This window comes from Salminus brasiliensis, chromosome 14, assembly GCF_030463535.1.
Source record: "Salminus brasiliensis chromosome 14, fSalBra1.hap2, whole genome shotgun sequence".
Taxonomy (NCBI): domain Eukaryota; kingdom Metazoa; phylum Chordata; class Actinopteri; order Characiformes; family Bryconidae; genus Salminus; species Salminus brasiliensis.
This window is the reverse complement of record NC_132891.1, coordinates 27,551,133-27,569,566: the sequence shown is the minus strand read 5'-3', so window position 1 is coordinate 27,569,566 and position 18,434 is coordinate 27,551,133. Positions and strand designations below refer to the sequence as shown.

The 18,434-nt window shown below is 40.7% G+C and overlaps 1 protein-coding gene across 1 annotated transcript in view; it reads right to left on the bottom strand.

Moving 5' to 3' along the window:
- The window catches only part of plxna2 (plexin A2), a 217,876-nt gene extending 209,895 nt beyond the window's left edge, over window positions 1-7,981 (bottom strand). The window contains exon 1 of the mRNA XM_072656506.1: window positions 7,356-7,981. The gene's annotated coding sequence lies outside the window, so the exon portion shown is untranslated. The remainder of the gene's footprint in view (window positions 1-7,355) is intronic.
- Between the last annotated feature and the right edge of the window lie 10,453 nt (window positions 7,982-18,434).

Genomic DNA, 18,434 nt, shown 5'->3' with positions numbered 1-18,434 from the left:
TGAGCATTGAGGCAGACTGAGACGTTGAAAAATGGTCATGGCAAGGGAGTCTGTCCTATGGAAATGTGTCATGAAGGCAATTCCATTAACATCTTAATAAAGCCTGCCAGGGCCCAGGAGAGCCTTGAGGCACTGGCTAGCGCTCGACGACCGGTGGCTTCGGCTAAAAAAGAAACAGAGGGCTGCACAGTTGCCCTGGCACCGCCTCGGCTTAGGAGCATTGTGACGGTGTTTGTTTTTTCATGTAAGACCGTTAGTCTTCCCAGAGGAATGGTCCCAGTGTGCACTCCTTCCATCATGGTCCACTAGTTTCCCTCTCCGCACTGTTTTTCATTTACTGTCTTCTCCTCCATCTGCCCAACTGCAGATCTAAACAAAAGCCTTTGTTTTTGGCAAGCTGGCGGCTGCAGGGAAGAAGAGGAGAGGAGTGGGGCAAGCTGGGATGAACGGCGGCCCCCGGACCTGGCTGGGCGCGGGCTGACTGGACGTGGCTCTGTGGCAAAAAAAAAAAAAAAAAACATGTTTTCCCTGCCTCTATCTCTCCATGCATCCTTATCTTTCTCTGGCTCTCTCTCTCTTGCAGCCTGCTGAAACTTCTGTGATAACAGCACTCATAGGTTTATTGCATGTCACACTGTATGAGATGATGCCAACGAAATCTTGGCCAAAGTCAGCGGCAGACAGTGCAATATCATTTGTGTCCATGTGATGGATTAGATGATAAAGATTCTCTGACAGATTGTGTCCATGGAATAGGGTATATGATAAAAATACCCCGGCAAAGCAAGAAAATGGTGCCACTTGTAGTTGGTGCCATGAGTGTAATGTCATCTCATATTCCTCTTTAGGAATGTGCGTTGCAGCAGCATTTTGCAATCTGAAATGTCTGACACTGTGAGAAGTACAGTTGAACATGAGCTCTTTGTGGCTCAGCACTGCCACTATAGTCCAGGGGGAATCCATGCCACTTAGCCATCAACAGCCGGAGTCCTAGAGAGCATAATTGGCTCTGCTCTCTCTGGGTGTGTAGATGGCACTTTCTCCCCTCAACACTCTTAAAGCAATGTTGGCCTGCACAGGTATCTGTTAGCTGGTGTGGCAAAGCTGGAGACCTGGTGCTTTCTTCCGAGAGTGTCACCTGCCCGGCTATGCCACAACACCTGCCATTTGGAAAAAGTGACTGGCTTTGCATGTATCAGAGGAGACATCGAAGGAGACATGTGTCCTTACCCTCCTAGTGTCGGGAGCAATACTCTTACTTATAGTTTTAATATTTTAGTAATATTCTATAATAAATAACATCCACTTTAACAAAATCTATTCAGTATTCAGTAATTCAGTATAATATCCTATACACACTCAAACACAGCCTTCAAACAGCCCTCTGTGCTACATTCCTGAGAGACATCCAACCTAGCAAAAGCTCACGTGCGAGACACGAACACACACACACACACACCCCTTGCGCACTCGTTCAGCCATCCATTCCTCTCAGAGCTGGCTTACTAAAGTCATGCAGCAGCCGTGCTCCACTCCTCACCACACACCACCATCTTATCAGGGCAGTCTTTAAAAGGCAGTGCAGGGCCTGGGCATGTATTGTAGAATTGGGTGCGGAACATAAGCATTGATTTTTACCTCCTGCGCTATGTGTTGCTCATACTAAAGCAGCCCTATTTGACATTGTTGCAGCCCCGTGGCTATCAATCTGAAAAGGCCTCAATGAGACGGCAAGCCAGTACGCAGCACACAAGCACTCAAGATGATGAAGGCTGTGAAAGAGTGACTGGCCTTTTACTTACACGCAACGGCCTCTCCCACTGAGCTGTCCTCAAGTGCAGAGTGCCTAAAGGACTACAGAAAGCAAATAAATAGGATATTTTCCAATGACAGCATTCAGCAGAGAGAAACTCTTGCTATTGTCACGAGAACACCTAGCATTCCAAGCGACTGTAAAGGAAAACAGAACTGACTTCTGGCCATATTACTTTATTGATCTTACTTTTATGGAACTTTAAAGTTAGTTGCCGGTTATGTTCCAGCATGTGTAACAGCACAAGGGAAAGGCATTTTGTATGAATAGACAAACTAACATTCTTTAAAAATGTATTTGTGATGAACAAAGGAGTAACTACCAGGGGTTGTCCCTGGGGTCCATGGCTCTGATAGGGCATACCATCTTTATTAGACCCTTAAATTGACCTTTTAATCCTGCACTTTCACACCATTGACAGTAATATACGCCAGCTATTAACTTACATTAAAGAGCAAACTTGGTTAAGACACAGTAACTGCAAGCAAAGTGGCAGAACAAATGTATGTAATTTTTTTTAATTGACACATTTTTTATGGCAGACCCATCATATTCTATGAACTGTCACTGTAACACCACTGGTCATGATGCAGACTGAATATGCTTAAGCAAAAGTAAAGTCAATGAACCCAAAATGACCGCGAATGGCTGACTCCTCCTGGCCCACACTGTGAAGCTGAAATGTGTCAGCACCCACACTTTGCTGTGACCAATCTGGACACTGGCACCTACCACACATGAGCCTGTCCACCAACTGCTCCTGATAATTAGCTGTAACGCAAAACACAAGCCTAATTAAGGTGTAGCTCAGCTCCGGGGTCAGCTCAGGCCCAAAGCGGAACGCAATGGTGGCAGCAAAGACAAATTATCGCTGCATGATGTTTACAATCTTCCCTGGTGATAAAGAAAAACACTGGTAGAGAGGTGTATCGTGAGGGCACCCAGGGACCAAAGGACAAAATGAGGGAGAGTTAGTTCTGCTTTTTTACCAGAGGGAACAGGGTTTATTTTCATGGCCAGTCTGTTCATACCTTCATCAATGTCACACACATGGGCTGTTATCTTCGTAGTGTTGTTCCGTAAGCGGATAAACATGTAGACGTGTTTGCACACACAAACACACTGTGTTGTACAAAGTGAAGCTACAAAGGGTCAGGGTGATAGAGATCTCTGCTGTGACAGCTGGACTGGTGAGAAGTCCAGATAAACAGGCCAGCTGTGAAGTCATGAAGAAGGAGGCATGGCCAGGCACATTAAAGCAAACAAACAGACACGCACACACACACATACACATATACACATTCACACACACCTACAGTATTGTTTTTATACAATGTCAGGATGAGCATACATATGGTACATTTGAATGGAACTTTTTGAAGCCATTTTGGAAATGTTCTGTGGGTCTGTTCCTTCTTATACTTTTGACACAATGTAAAAAACAATAGCAATATTATATACAAAATATAGCCACAACATTAAGAAACAAATGTTTGTTGACACAAATAATTTCCTCAATTATCTCGTAACAAAAGCACATCAGGATGTGAGATTATTGTGAGACAGTATCTAAACAGTTTTATCTAGTCAGCATGTTGGAAGCAGGAGAAACAGTCAGTAGCGTGAAGTTCTGAGCTACTTTGACAAGGACCAAATTGTTAGGCCAGCTGTTGGTCAACTGTGAAAGTAAACTGTAGGCTATCCCATCTGGGAGATGGTGACAGAACTGAATCTCAGAAGCATTCAACAATAGTTACAGGAGAAATATGTCAAAACACACAGTGCATGTCACCCTACTGTATATCTGCAGAACAGTCAAAGTCCAGACCATTCATAGTGCCCTTTCACTGCTAAAATGGCCTACATTGGGACTAGACCTTGGAACAAGAAGGAAGAAGTTTTCCTGGTCTGCTAAGTCCTGTTCAATTTCACTTTTCACTCAGAAGGCCAGATACATGTGCGCTGTTTACCTGTTAAATGCGCTTCAGGTCTACAGTGGATCCACCTTGCAAACTGACAGGCGTCCCAAGGTCCCAGATTCAACAGGGTACCTTAATAGGTCTTGTAGAGTGAGCTGCTCTGGTGGCACGCAGATCACCATCAGGATAAATGACAGGCATTGAGTCTTAATGTTTTGGATTATCTGTTTATATCAAATGCACAAACACACTAGTATTAGGAAAATAAATAAGTGTAAATTTGTGTGTGTTGGTGTCTAAGAGAGATCAGTGATACAGTGGGGGTGGGCACAGAAAACACAGCCCCCCAAACGCATTTTGTACTGTTCACTCATTAAGAAATAGGTCAAGGATTCTGGCTGCATGCATAGCGACTTGTCAGAATCTCTCAGGCTAAACAGGGGCAAGCTTGCGTGCCTCAGGGAGTGGAAGACAGAGAGAGAGAGAGAGAGACAGAGAGAGAGAGAGAGAGAGAGAGAGAGAGAGAGAGAGAGAGGGAGAAGTAAAAGATAAAAAGACAGAAAGAGGAGTCAAAGATAAAAAGACAGAGACAAGGAGAGAGAAGAGAGAGGAAATGGTAAGACAGAGACAGAGAGAGAGAGATGGATAGGTGAGAGAAGTGGATCAGTTGGGAGAAGGGGCCAAAGAGAGAGAGAGAGAGAGATGGAAAAAGCTGGTTAGGTGCTGTACTCACTGGTGACACAGCATATAACTAAAGCAAGCGCTGCCTCATTCATGACCCACCGACCTCAAATGCACCGCTCTCAAAATGCATTCAGCTCATGGGCCTCGGGGAAAGAAGGGGGGAGTTTGTGGGTGATGCATTACGAGTCTGATGTCACAGTTTGGAATTTAGAGGCGTCGCTAAGGACTCGCTCTGACTGACCGCACTCTCCGGGTCAGCAAGCGATCGTTGCACCTGATGGACTTGTAGCCCATAGGGGGGCGTTATTGAGCCGTGAGGGCATGCTCCTGGGGGGGGGGTCTCAGAAGGGGCAGGAGTGTTGAGCTTATCCATCCAGCATCCTGCATCAACGTTAGCTGCTGACGGTAAACGCCTGACTGATAGTCTGAAGAATAGTGGCACAAATGAGTGATCAGGCAGCAAATATTTTAACAGCTCTGCAGTGTCATTACAGCTGTCGAGTCAGAGACGCAATTTCAAAAGAAAACATTAAGTTATGCTACTGTTGTGTTCTGTTCTGTTGAAACAAGCCATGCTGATCTCCCCAACCTGCCCCAACTATGGATACTTGACAGTGGTAGGGGCGATGAGCAAACAGGGTGCTCTCAAGACAACTCCATTCAAAACTGGTATGAACACAGGCTGCGGCGAGGTCCACGAACCCTCCTTAAGTACATAATATCCCCCAATTACCCTTCAGGAAACGTCTAATGTGTCCGACCGACATAAGCAAATCAATATCATGCGCCTGGGCATGAGAAGCTGAAAGCTCTGTTTGACGATCTGACTCATTCAAATCCAGCTGAAGAAGCTCACGCTGTGAAGACTGTCAGCAGGAGCTTTTACTTTGCTCTGCATGACTTGTAGATCAACTTCCAGGGAAGTGTTAGGCGGGGAGGATGACAACTGTGTGTCCGGTCCTCTCAGCTTTGTGTAGTTAACCTTATTGACTAAAGACTGTGTGATGTGGAGACACTGGAGAACGGTCTCTTTAGCCTCCCATTGCCTCATCAAAGGGAGCGAAGCCACACACAAGGGTCTGTGCTCGAAGCAGTGTGTAATCCAACCTCGTTTAACACACCACAGAGGCATGTGAACACCACTTTCTGAATTAAAACAAGCATTTTCCCGACTAAACCTTGTCATCAGGAGCTGTAATACAGCATGTTAAAGTTTAAGTGTGTGGTCACTAAATGAACACTTAACTAATCCACTGAAGGTTTGTCTCTGCAGTACATTTCTCGCTTTCAGACACAATGTGGCAAACGCCACACAGAATTAATTATTCATGATAAAATATTGCTTTACATAAACACACTGACATTTTCTTTCATGTCATTCATCATGTTCATGTGCTGAATGCTGAACGTACTCTCTGCGAGTTGTGATCACACAGTAGTACACTTTTCTCAGAGGAGAAAGTGTGTTAAGCTAAACTGGTCACTCACAAAGAAGTGCTGAAAGCTTGCTTTTCCAAGAGAGCACTTTTTTTTATTTTTGCCAGAGCTCCACTCATCATGTGAGGTCAACATGCTGAAACGAAGATGTGAGGAAGCCACGCTTTTACCTGGATCTTAAGAAGTACAGTGAAGCAGGAGCTGACTGTGTGGTAAAGACTGACTTGCACGATTTCCCTCATTTCTAGCAGATGCCAGTCATTCTAATGCAAATGTTGGGCAATCTTCTGCTTCAAGCAGCATTAATTTCCCATACAGCTAATGCCTCGGCCGGACGTGCAGTGTGGGCACACAACAAGATTTGTGAGCAGCCTACATCTGCTACTTCAGACAGATGACCAAACTATAGAGTTCACATTAAACTGTGTTTTAGCTTTTCTCATCACACTGACAACGTAATGCAGCAGTAAAGAATGCGGAATGATCTCACCTGGAGTCACGCATGCTTTGGAAAACAAAAAACAAATGATAAAATGTTAAAAGTCATAAAAATGAGACGGATAAAATGTGAACGTGAACTGAAGTAACAGTGAAAAGTAAGCGTTAGAAATCTGAATCAGACATGTAGTACATATTACTGCCTCATCAGACTACTATCAGACAGTCAGAGCCTCTTTAACAGTAGAGCTGAGTTTACATCCAAGGTTATGCAGTTCTCAGAGCAAGTCTGAAAAGCCCACAGGCTTCCTTGAGAAATTGTGGTCTTGGGGTCTGTGTTGGCCTCAGACAACAAGAGACACACCAAACTTCACTAAAGTAATATAGACTAAAATGATATTTGGTTGGGGTTAATGGGGGGAATGAGATGACATCTTTAATTAGCATAATTTTAATGTGCTATTCAATGTCATTATTTTTGCACCACCTTTATTTAATTTTTCTGGCAATACGTTAGATGAAGCAAGCAGTGGGTACGCTTTAGAATGTGCAGAAGTGTGTCCTCTGTAGAGGATGTAAACCTCTGTACACTTGAAAATCAAGAACGCATGTAATTTGACCAAGGGTGCCCAAACTTTTGCATAATACTGTATACCCTAGCCAGTCAACCATTTATTACACCGTGTGATGGGTAGTTCCGTTTTAAAGCACTGATACCAGGCAACCACTGAATTTGACTCAACCTCGAGTGTAAGTTGTAAGCTGCAGACTGCTCCGCATCAGCAGCGTACAACAAGCGTTGCGTGAAGTCAGCGTCTGGTTAAAATATGCATATGAGCTAACTGTCAGCTGTTCATGCAGCCCGTCCAGCGTGCCGTGCTGACCGCGGATGCTCCAAGCTGGGCACGTAACACATTAGTATTCGCGGCCACATCTCCCTCTCTCTCTCTCTCTCTCTCTCTCTCTCTCTCTCACACACACACACACACACACGCACAGTCAAACACACACAGACAGTATTTGTAGACCGAAATGGAGTTACGGTACGGTTTTCCAGCACTCACCTCACACGAAACAGCAGCGTGCGGATCATTTCTGCGCTCGTTTTGGTGAAGTCTCGGTCAGTATGTGTTCGTCTTCTTCTCGTTCTCTCTCTCTGAGGCGCTCTCACTGTCACTATATGTCTCTCTCTCTCTCTCTCTCTCTCTCTCTCTCTCTCTCTCTCTTCACCTCAGGTTGAATACATCCACATTAGAGTATAAAAGCGTCCACAGCTGAGAAATAGTCCCCCTCAGAAAAACATCAGAAAGGACTGAAGAACAGCGCAAGGTGAAGGCGCGGGATTCGCCGGTGATGAGTCTCTCACAGCCTCGCCGGCATCACTGAAGCTAACTGTTACACACAGACACACAAACACACACACCGCGTCTCTGGGCGCAGATCCTGCTATTCTCCTCTTCTGTCTTTTGGGCGATGCTCATTCACCGACAGCCCGACTAGCTCCACCACATTCCCTCACTGGAGAGGGAGTGTGTCCTCCTCCTACAGCGACTCGACCTCGCTCTCTCTCAGGCTGCAGGCTCGCTGCGGACATCCACAACACACACCACTACGCACACTCTCTCTCTCTCTCTCTCTCTCTCTGCTCGTTCACTTCTCTTACACGCCGGACTCGCACGAGGCTAACCGGAGCCTGACGGTGTACGGCATGACTCTCTCTCTCTCTCTCTCTCTCTCTCTCTCTCTCTCTCTCTCTCTCTCTCTCATTATCTCTTTCACGCACACACATACACTCTCACTCACACACACATACACGTACACACAGCAGAACGTTTAAAGCCAGCCCCTTTAGCCGCCCTTATTAGCGTGTCGCATGTTTTAACTGTTTCTGTTAGATGGTGCATACAATCGTGTGCACACACACACACACACACACACACACAGATTGTTTTTTAAATAAATAAATAAACAGTCAAATAAATAAATAAATGCGGAAATTGTGAAGCAGGGTGTTTCATTCAAGAACAGGCATCAGGTCGGTGGTGGAATGTGTCCAGGCCCTTAGGAATACAGCAGAAAATGTATAATTAAAGGCAAGACATTAATGGCACTTTACACGAAACACACTACAATATTTGAAAATCCATTTATATGACTGAAACCCTGGTATATAGCCACAGCGCTATTACTAATACTTTTGTGTGTTATTATTATACGTACGCAATATAAGCTGCGGCACTTTTCACATACATTATGTGAACTGTATGGACTACTGTAATGTTATATGTACTCTAGACACACTCGATATCTCTTATATTACACAATACAACACTAAACTGCTAAAATATTACACATAATACGTTTCTTTAACGTGACATGAGTGTACGAGCTCAGGCTTCTTTTTTTTAGTTTCTTCAGTTTCAAACATGAAGTGACAGCGTTTATACTCAGCAGATCATTTTTCCAAAAAGCATTTAAGGCAGTGGCTCGGAGAGAAAAACTACGCTTACCATGTTTTCTACAACAGAGTGCCTTGACCAGGCATAAACTGGACTATTTACGTCATTAGATACCGAAATTCTTATGTTTCATGCTGTGCGAAACATCCTATCGAGGATACAATATTTGGGAAGTAAGATGATTCAGTGCAAGTAGAGAAAAGGGAGTGAGAGAGAGAGAGAGAGAGAGAGAGAGAGAGAGAGAGAGAGATCCTATGTCAGCTAATTCTGTTAGTGCAGTGCCATCTATAGGCAGATAACTGGAATTGCAATGTCTTATTCAGTCGACTGACTTATGAAGCAAGGTAAAATATTAACAACAGTTGATGTATTTCTGATTTATTGGGGGGTACATTGTCCCTTTATATAAAAAGTGTATACACTTTTAATGAAAATGCAGTGCATTATTTAGACGTACATCCAATTTAATAAAGCCAGTGCATTTCTGTGGGCAGGATACTCCACACTCCATCTCAGAGCCTTAAAGTGAGCAGGCTAGCCAGCGTCTTTGTGAGGTGGATGGACATGCCAGATAGCTATTTATTTGCTTCTAATTTTATAATGTACCATAATGTAACATGTGTAACTACATAACTGCCCATTTCTGTCTATGGAAAAGTTCTAATAATGAGCAGGTCATTTGAGCACTTATGACATTTTATTGCTACTGTGTTTTAAATGTGTACTTTGAACAGAGAGAGTTTTGTGGTAAAAAAAAAAAAAAAAAAACTTCAGGTAATCTTCTTTGATGTACCCCTGAAACATTTTGTTGTTTTTTAAATAGTAGTTTAAATAAGTTCTAAACAAACTTATGTAGTGATCAAAGTCAGTGTTGCCTGTGCAAAAGTTTGGTAAGATATATGTGTTCTTTTGACAAGGTCTAGGACCTTGATGAGCAAACCAGGCCTGAGGCATGTATGATTAGGAACTGTCAGCTGAATCAAATATTTTAGTTTTTATAAATTCTTTGACTCTTCATACCTTTTTGTAACACTCAAGCATTGCCCCTCTAAGCAATTGTCTAAATATCTGAAAAATAAAGTAATTGATACCTAAAAGGCTGAAAAATGCTGTAAAAAGGCAATTATTTTCAGCTGTAGATTTCTACAGTGCAGAATGCAATAAAGAAAGGACTGCATTACATGAAAAGGAAACCTTGCCAACTGCCAAGCAAAGGGGTAGATCTGTCATGTTTTGGGGCTGTGCTGCAGCCAGTCATCATTTTCCACCATTTTAACACACTAATTATTCATCTTAGGGGAAAGGTTTTGGGGATTTTTAAGAAACAACTAAAAGGCACACTGCACAATCTTTGACATGTTTTTGCAGCTTGCCATGTACCAGCATCCCTGAAACCTGAATTCTATGTATAATCAATAGCTTGATCTTTTTTCAGCCTAAAGAAATAGATTTCACATTAGCCCAAACTCTCCATCTTTGCACTCAAGACGAGAGTCAAGAAGAGAGCATTGCGGGGCCACTTATCCTGTGATCCATCAATAATTTAGAGTGGGAAGGGGACTGATGGCAGCCATCAAAAATATTGCAAAACTGCCAGGGGGACGGCGACATTGAGCAACTGGTATGTAAGTACACTAAAAGCCTAAGCCGCCCTTAAAAGATGGAGTCAATACCTGGAGGGTATCCATATTGAAGTTCTACTGCACTAATCTTACTCATTCAGTAGTAGTCAAATACAAGGTCGTCTCAACCCATTAGTCACTGTTTGGAGGAAGCAGTGGGAGTATGCCATATAAAAAGTTACTTAAATGATTCATTGTTGTGATTTTTAGGCATGAGGTAGATATTTGCAAGATAAAGTGTTCTTCAATAATAAAGGATAACTTAATTTAAGCCCTCAAATGCTCATATGTTTGCACACACTTCAGTTCATCACAATCATATCAATAGCTGAATATATTAATCACATTAATAGCTGAATAATAGGCCAAAGGTTCTATGGGTTCATACTGCCACATGTTTCCTGTCAGCTATATAGAGTAAAATCAAGATCATGATTTTACACAAAATACAATTAATGTTGGCATATTTTCAGGTTGTAAGTCAAACAACCTCCCATTTTTGAAAGAGTATTTTTATTCTTATACAATTTTTTCAATCAAACAAGCCTAAATACAGAAAAGAAGCCCAGAGTTGGAGGGTTATGCAGCTGTGGACTTGAAAGCACACATGCTGGGCCTCTGCCACAGAGGGCCCTGATTCAAGGTTGGCTCAAGTGCCAGCACTGGAACGAATGCTATAATTGGTACAATCCGTGAAACATTATCTCAGGCTGACCTTGGCTGAGATGGTACAATCTGAGCTTAATTACTGATGATTGTTCAACTCTGATAGGCAATGAAGGCACCCAAATTGGGTTCAAGTTCCAGATGTCAAAAAAGTGAGATGCATGTAAAATATGTCAGGAGAGCAGGAGCTCAATTAAAATAAGTTCATGACTTCTCCACTGTGAGTTCACAAGACAATTAAGAGTCATTCTAGAAAGTGAAGAGTGAGGTACATGGTTTGGGCTGTAATGATTTAGAGCTTGTGCTCAATGTCAGTTTAAATATTTATTCTAATCATAATCTCTAGTATTTATTCTAATTGTGTGTCACAGTAGTTTTCAGTCTGTCCATCCCTTGCAGGCAAATACCCCATTATGTATTACTGACATTTGTATCTCCAACAAAACACTTCCCAGGCCAGACATCACCACCAACAGTTCACATAGCTTATGGAGTTTTAAATAGTGCTCAGTTTCATTGGTTTTCTTAATCTAATCAAACAAAATTCTTAAAAATAAAGGTGCTTCATGTTGTTTTTAAGTGAAGCGATAGAAGAATAAATTTGATTTCATTAAGGATGTTAGTAAAAGTGATGTGTAAGTGTGAAGAACCATTTAAAGGTTAAAAGAACCATCACTCGATGAATATGTTCTTTTATCGTACTATAGACTCACACATCTCTATTACAAACATAATTCTTTATGGAACCAAAAGTGGTTCTTCTATTGCACCCCTTAAATGACTAATAGAGGGCTAATAGAGGTACACAGGTGGACAAAATTATTGGTACCCCCCTCCGTTAATGAGAGAAAAAACCCACAATGGTCACAGAAATAACTTGAATCTGACAAAAGTAATAATAAATAAAAATTCTATGAAAATGAACAAATGAAAATCCGACATTGATTTTGAACCATGCTTCAACAGAATTATTTTTGAAAATAAACTCATTAAACAGGAACATCAAGCTGCTTGGAGATGGCCTTATAATCATAAGGCCATCTCCAAGCAGCTTGATGTTCCTGTGGCTACAGTTTTTTAAGATCCATGGGACTGTAGCCAACCTCCCTGGATGTGGCCAAAAGAGAAAATTAATGACAAATCAAAAAGACGGATAATACGAGTGGTAACAAAAGAGCCCAGAAAAACTTCTAAAGAGATTAAAGGTGAACTTCAAGCTCAAGGAACATCAGTGTCAGATCGCACCCTCCGACATTGTTTGAGCCAAAGTAGACTTCATGGGAGACAACACCATTGTTGAAAACAAAACAAACAAAAAAACATATAAAAAAGCCAGACTGGAATTTTCCAAACTACATGTTGACAAACCCTAAAGCTTCTGGGAGAATGTCCTATGGACAGTTGGAACTTTTTGCCAAGGCACATCAGCTCTATGTTTACAAACAGAAAAATGAACCATATCAAGAAAAGAACACTGTCCCTACTGTGAAACACGGAGGAGGCTTTGTTATGTTCTGGGGCTGCTTTGCTGCATCTGGCACAGGGTGTCTTGAATCTGTGCAGGGTACAATGAAATCTCAAAAGTATCAAGGGATTCTAGAGAGAAATGTGCTGCCCAGTGTCAGAAAGCTTGGTCTCAGTTGCAGGTCATGGGTCTTGCAACAGGATAATGACCCAAAACACAGCTAAAAACACCCAAGAATGGTTAAGAGGAACACATCGGACTATTCTGAAGTGGTCTTCTATGAGCCCTGACCTAAATCATATTGAGCATCTTTGGAGGGAGCTGAAACATTCTGTCTTGAAAAGGCACCCTTCAAACCTGAGACAACTGGAGCGGTTTGCTCATGAGGAGTGGACCAAAATACCTGCTGAGAGGTGCAGAAGTCTCATTGACAGTTACAGAAATAGTTTGATTGCAGTGATTGCCTCAAAAGGTTGTGCAACAAAATATTAAGTTAAGGGTACCATCATTTCTGTCCAGGCCTGTTTTATGAGTTTATTTATTTTTTTAATAATTCTGTTGTAGCATGGTTAATTTTCATAGCATTTTTATTTATTTTTACTTTTGTCAGATTTCTTTCATTAACCAAGGGGGTACCAACAATTATGTCCATGTGTGTATATGAGCCTTATGAGCTAATCCAATCACCTAAAGTCAAGTTCAAATCAGAGCATGTGCAGTAATCAGGTGCTTAACACCCAGGAACACTTAAACTCACCAATTTTCACAGGTATGTTTTCATCATTTGTTTAAACTACCAAGATTTCACACATTCATAAAGATCATATATAAAACCAATCTGCCCAAAGTGAAATTTTTACCAACATCACCATATACAAATGAAAAAGTGGACTAAAATTAGCTTTTCTTAAGTGGTTTACTGATTCCACATGGTGGATTTTTCTGTGTTATAACATTTTCAAACTGAATTGTTTATCTTCTTGATAAAAAAAGAGACACTTTTGAAGGATGTCTCACTTTTAGAATAGCATTAGAATGGGGTTTTGTATAAGAAAATCCTTCTTTGCAGATTAACATATTCTATATGTAGTAATCCTGGCAAAGTTAGATGATTGGATAAGAAGAAGCTTGAATATACTTGAATGTGTACTTAGAAGGAGCCACTCTCATACTAGGCAGTTGGACAGTTCATGCTAAATCTGTGGGGCTTCTTGTTGACTTTGTGGGCTCTCATTTTTTTAATCAAGCAGTAATTTCTAATTGCACAATGTTCTCAGCAAGAAGAATATTGTGCTATATAAATGTTCATACAGAGTTTATACAAGCATTCACTAATTGTTTACTTAAAGCAAGATTACTATATTGTGAGCACATGGGCCAAACACATGGCAAACCAGCGTAGTTATGGCTTTACTATTGATTACTAAATAACATTAAAATGATAGCCAAAACATTAAACATATGGTAGTGGGTGTAATGGGAAAAAAACTCATTACACACTGATTGTAAACTCCAGCCACTCTTATAGTAGGTAGGGTTGTGCAGATCCCCAAGCCTTTCTCCAAATGTCCTTAACCATCACCTAATCACCTACTTCTGTGTTGTGAAGCTAGGCCACAGCTGTAACTGGCAGGGCTGTCTTTCACATGTAACATCCTTTTTAAAATACCTTTAAAAACTATAATTTTGCAGTAGCAAGAAAGTAAACTGTATACAGATGTTAGCAAAGCATGATATTGAAGCAAAGACCAACACAGATAAACAGTCCTTGCTAACATTAAAAGTTAAAATTTAACATACCCTAGAGGCAGCATGCATTTGCTTGTTAGTTACATGAACATTGTTCTGTAAGTGTAGGCCTCCACAGTTTCATTTAAACCTTTTTTATCTAGTAATTCAGCTGGCAAAAGTGCATAAACAGTTTGTAACCACTCCTAAATCTCTACTGCTTGATCCCTGTTGCCATGTTTAATAACATTTTGAGATGATGAGGCAGGTCTTAAATGATAAAGACTGCAGGCAAGAGAGGTGAATTTAAGATGACACGCATTTTAAGAAAGCCATTTTGTATGAGTGAGCCACATTGAGTCTTTTTTTTTACTATCTGCTTGTGTAGTTGGCTTATTTGGTGACAGATTGTGAATTGGTTTACTAGTTGATGCAGCCTTACAGTGTGACACGTGGAAAGCTGATGGTTAACCGGGTGAATTAGTTTGCTGCAACTAAACAATTCTAACAATATTTTTCTGATTTCGTGAAGTGAAGCAAGTGAAGTGTCTTTATTTAGTAGGTAAATGATACAGTACAAATGATACATATAATACAAATGATACATATAATACAAATGATACATATAATGATACATATATATGTATAATGATACATATAATGAATACATATAATGATACATACATGATACATATAATGAATACAAATGATACATATAATACTATACTGTGTTCTTAAAGTTTCATTTTCAGGGACCCTGAAGACTAGATTTTGAAGCTTTTAGAGCAGTCCAACGGGTTAATTAGATGGTCCTAGGATGCAAAGGGAACCCTTATATTTTTGCTGTTAACTAATCTATTTGACTAGCAACAGGTTAGCTTTATACATGGGTCTACATGGGTTTATACATTGGTTTTAGAGTTCATTTTTCCTCATATGCCTTACAAGAAAAAAGAAATAAAAAGCAAAACAATGTTTTTTTGGGGAAAAAATAAAACATAAATCAGTTACCGTAAAAATATCCTAGAAATGTCAGTCTTCCTGGGTTATCTGATGGTTATCAATTGCCTTTCTGTCACCTTAAACCAGTCTGGTCATTTTCTTTTTTTCTTTTTACATCATCATCGCTTTTTGTACATGTGAACTTTCGAGACAGTACAATCTTTTAAGATTGGCAATTATAGAATCATCATTCAATGCTCAAAATTACTGAGATCAGATTTTTGCCCATTCTGATAGTTGATGTGAACATAAACGCTGGCCTATAGCTACATCATGTATTATGTATTGCACTGCTGCCATGTGATTGGAATTAGATTAGATAATTGCAGCCTAATAAAGTGTGAATGTATATAATGAATTATTCTGTTTTTTATACTGTAGCATTGTCATCTTTAATCCTCAGGAAACATTGCCAAAATGGACTCCCCATATAAACAGTAATAAACATGTAATCCAAACATGGCCTACTAAAAGTTCTGATTCCTACGATAATAAAAAAAGTCTGGGGCATAAAATATCAGTTAACACAGGAGGTTACAATGTCCTGGGTTTCCTTAAAGAGCCTTTCGCCTTACTTTCTGAAGATGGGACAGCTGTTTTAGCAGTGCACTAATGCAGGCACCGATATATGGTAATTACTACATATTTTCTCCCACAGGCTTCTAATGACACATTCTGTATTGAACCATAACACATAAAGCATCATAAATGACCCAAAATGTGCAGTGTGGGGAAAAAGGGGTGCTACAAAAAAGCAATCCCTGTAGAGGATATAAAAGGGGTCTTGTTCCTTTGTTAGGGAAAAGATGATGTTGTCAAAATTACCCCTCGAAAGAACGCGTTTAGGGAATATTTTATCAATGCACACAGAGTAGTGGTGGATTATGATAAAGTGTTTTTTTTAAAGAAAGGCACTTCATCAAAGCATGCACTTAGGACAACTGAATTCCTGTGTACCTTAAGCCTAAAGTTTACTTAAGCCTGTACTTTTGTTCACAGAGGCCTAACAAGATCTCATAAAGTTCGTACATACACATGCACAAAGACATTTGTACATAATTTATGATTCACAAGGAACACCTGTCCACTAGTGGCGCTGTTTTGTTAAATATGCACAACCTAGCCTGTTATGTCATGGAAATTGAGAATTTTTGCTTTTTCATTATGAAGCGTACACAAAAGGAATTCATAGACGAAAACTTGTGCAGAAACGTATGTATATGTTTTGGTTTAGGGTTAGGGTAAGAGTTTGGTTAAGTTTAAGTTATGGTTAAGGTTAAGGTTAGGTTAAGTTTAAAATTACATGGGATAGGTTATATTTGGGTTAGGTGAAGATTACTCTTAGGGTTTAGTTAAACCCATAACTCAACGACACCTACACTGTCAGAAGCTTCCATTAAACCCTTGGGACTCTGCCACAGCGAAGATATGCATGGGTGTTTCCATGTTTTCGGTGTGTGTGTATGTGTGTGTGTGTGTGTGCTAGAGTGTGCAACATGCCTCGACAGCCAACCACCAGGCCTGACATTCTCTCCGCTGAACGGGCAAACAAAAGTGTGTGAGTCATCGCTCACACTGGTGACAGCTTTCCGTTGCCATGATGCGCCAGCGCATCTCCGCAGCCATTCCCTGAAGACAAGCTGACAGGCCTTTCTCCAAAGCACCTTTAATGGCAGCCTGTGGAACCCATTTGCAATCAGGAACAAGTGCCTTTTCATCAAAATGCTTAATTGTGGGTATTAAGAGACTATGAGTTGTCTTAGGTAATCCGTCAAAGGTTTGGACACATCTAACTTTTTTCATTATCCTTAAGCCATTTGTGATCTAAATAATTCTATGTAGTACTGATAAAAAGGTATTTGTAGCGCAATGTAAAAAATGCACATTATTTTAAAATTTAGGAAATATTAGATAAATTTGTATTAGGAAAACTGGTTATCCATTATGGAGAAGAACCATTTTACGATACAGAGAACCATTTAAGCATTCAAATGATTATTTGAGTGTTTATAGTTTAAACCATTGCCTTTTCTGTCTAAATAGAAACTACTAACTAGAATCTTCTTATGGCTCCTTCTTATGGCTGCTAGCGCAAATGCCAAAAGTGAGGAAAACGTAGCAAAAAAAAAAGTAGCAAGGATGGCTACTTTGAAGAATCTAAAATATCTAAAAAAGATGATTGATTTCTAACATACTTTTTGATCACTGCCTTACTCCAGTGACACTACAGTTCACACAACAGAGGACACCTCAGTTCCAAATCCTGGCCCGGGAGTACAACACAGTGCATTATCTGTTCTAACTCACCAACTCCAACTTAGAGGGGGCTTGTTTATGACATGGGTAGTCCCTGGTGGATCTTGGTTTGGATGTACAGTTCTAGAAAAAAAAAACATTTAAAATTTGGTGAAAAACATTTACACTATGTGATTCTTCAAGAAGTAAAAATGTTCTTCACACTTACACAGAGACTTTGTCTCTTCCACAGGGAAAGATTTGGGAGGGGTCAGGGGGTAGTTTAATGGAGAACTGGTCAGATTCTTAGTGATGTGCTGAGTTGATTTCCTGGTCAATCAGTTGACTGGGTTAGTCAGGTCCGGGGGCGAGACGAAGGCGTGCTGTGGGTAATGCAAGCCGATGGCCCGCAGCAGGGTCGCCACTCAACCATTTGGGGATCAAAGTGCTCGCCAGTTGTGATTTCATAGTGAGCTGGAAGGTTTCAAAGGGGTTCTCGCTCTGATGCCTCCTTCCCCTTCCCCTCACGGTGTGTGTGAACATCACGAGGAGGGAGGCATCCTGCAGGCCCAGCAGGGCTTTCGTTCCTGCTGTCCTTTCAGCCTTGCCATTAAACCCGCAACACATACCACAGCCAACTGAACTGCTGTTAAAGCGGACAAGGATGAGGTTTTTTTGTGTGTCTCACTGAAGTAATGTCAAATATTTACATCCATTCTGCTTACTGGAAAAACATAAGACTACATAAATCGAACACATCATCAGTGATGATAAGCAATCAAATCAAAATCGAATCAAAATGCACATGTTGATGAGCTAATGCAAAATAATTACCACCAATATTATTAGGGCTACAGATTCTAATAAAAGAAATAGAATACCTCTGAAACACAGTTATTTAACAGGACAGAAAAAATGCAATAATCTAGGCTACATAAAATTAGAGGCTAAAGAACACACAGATGG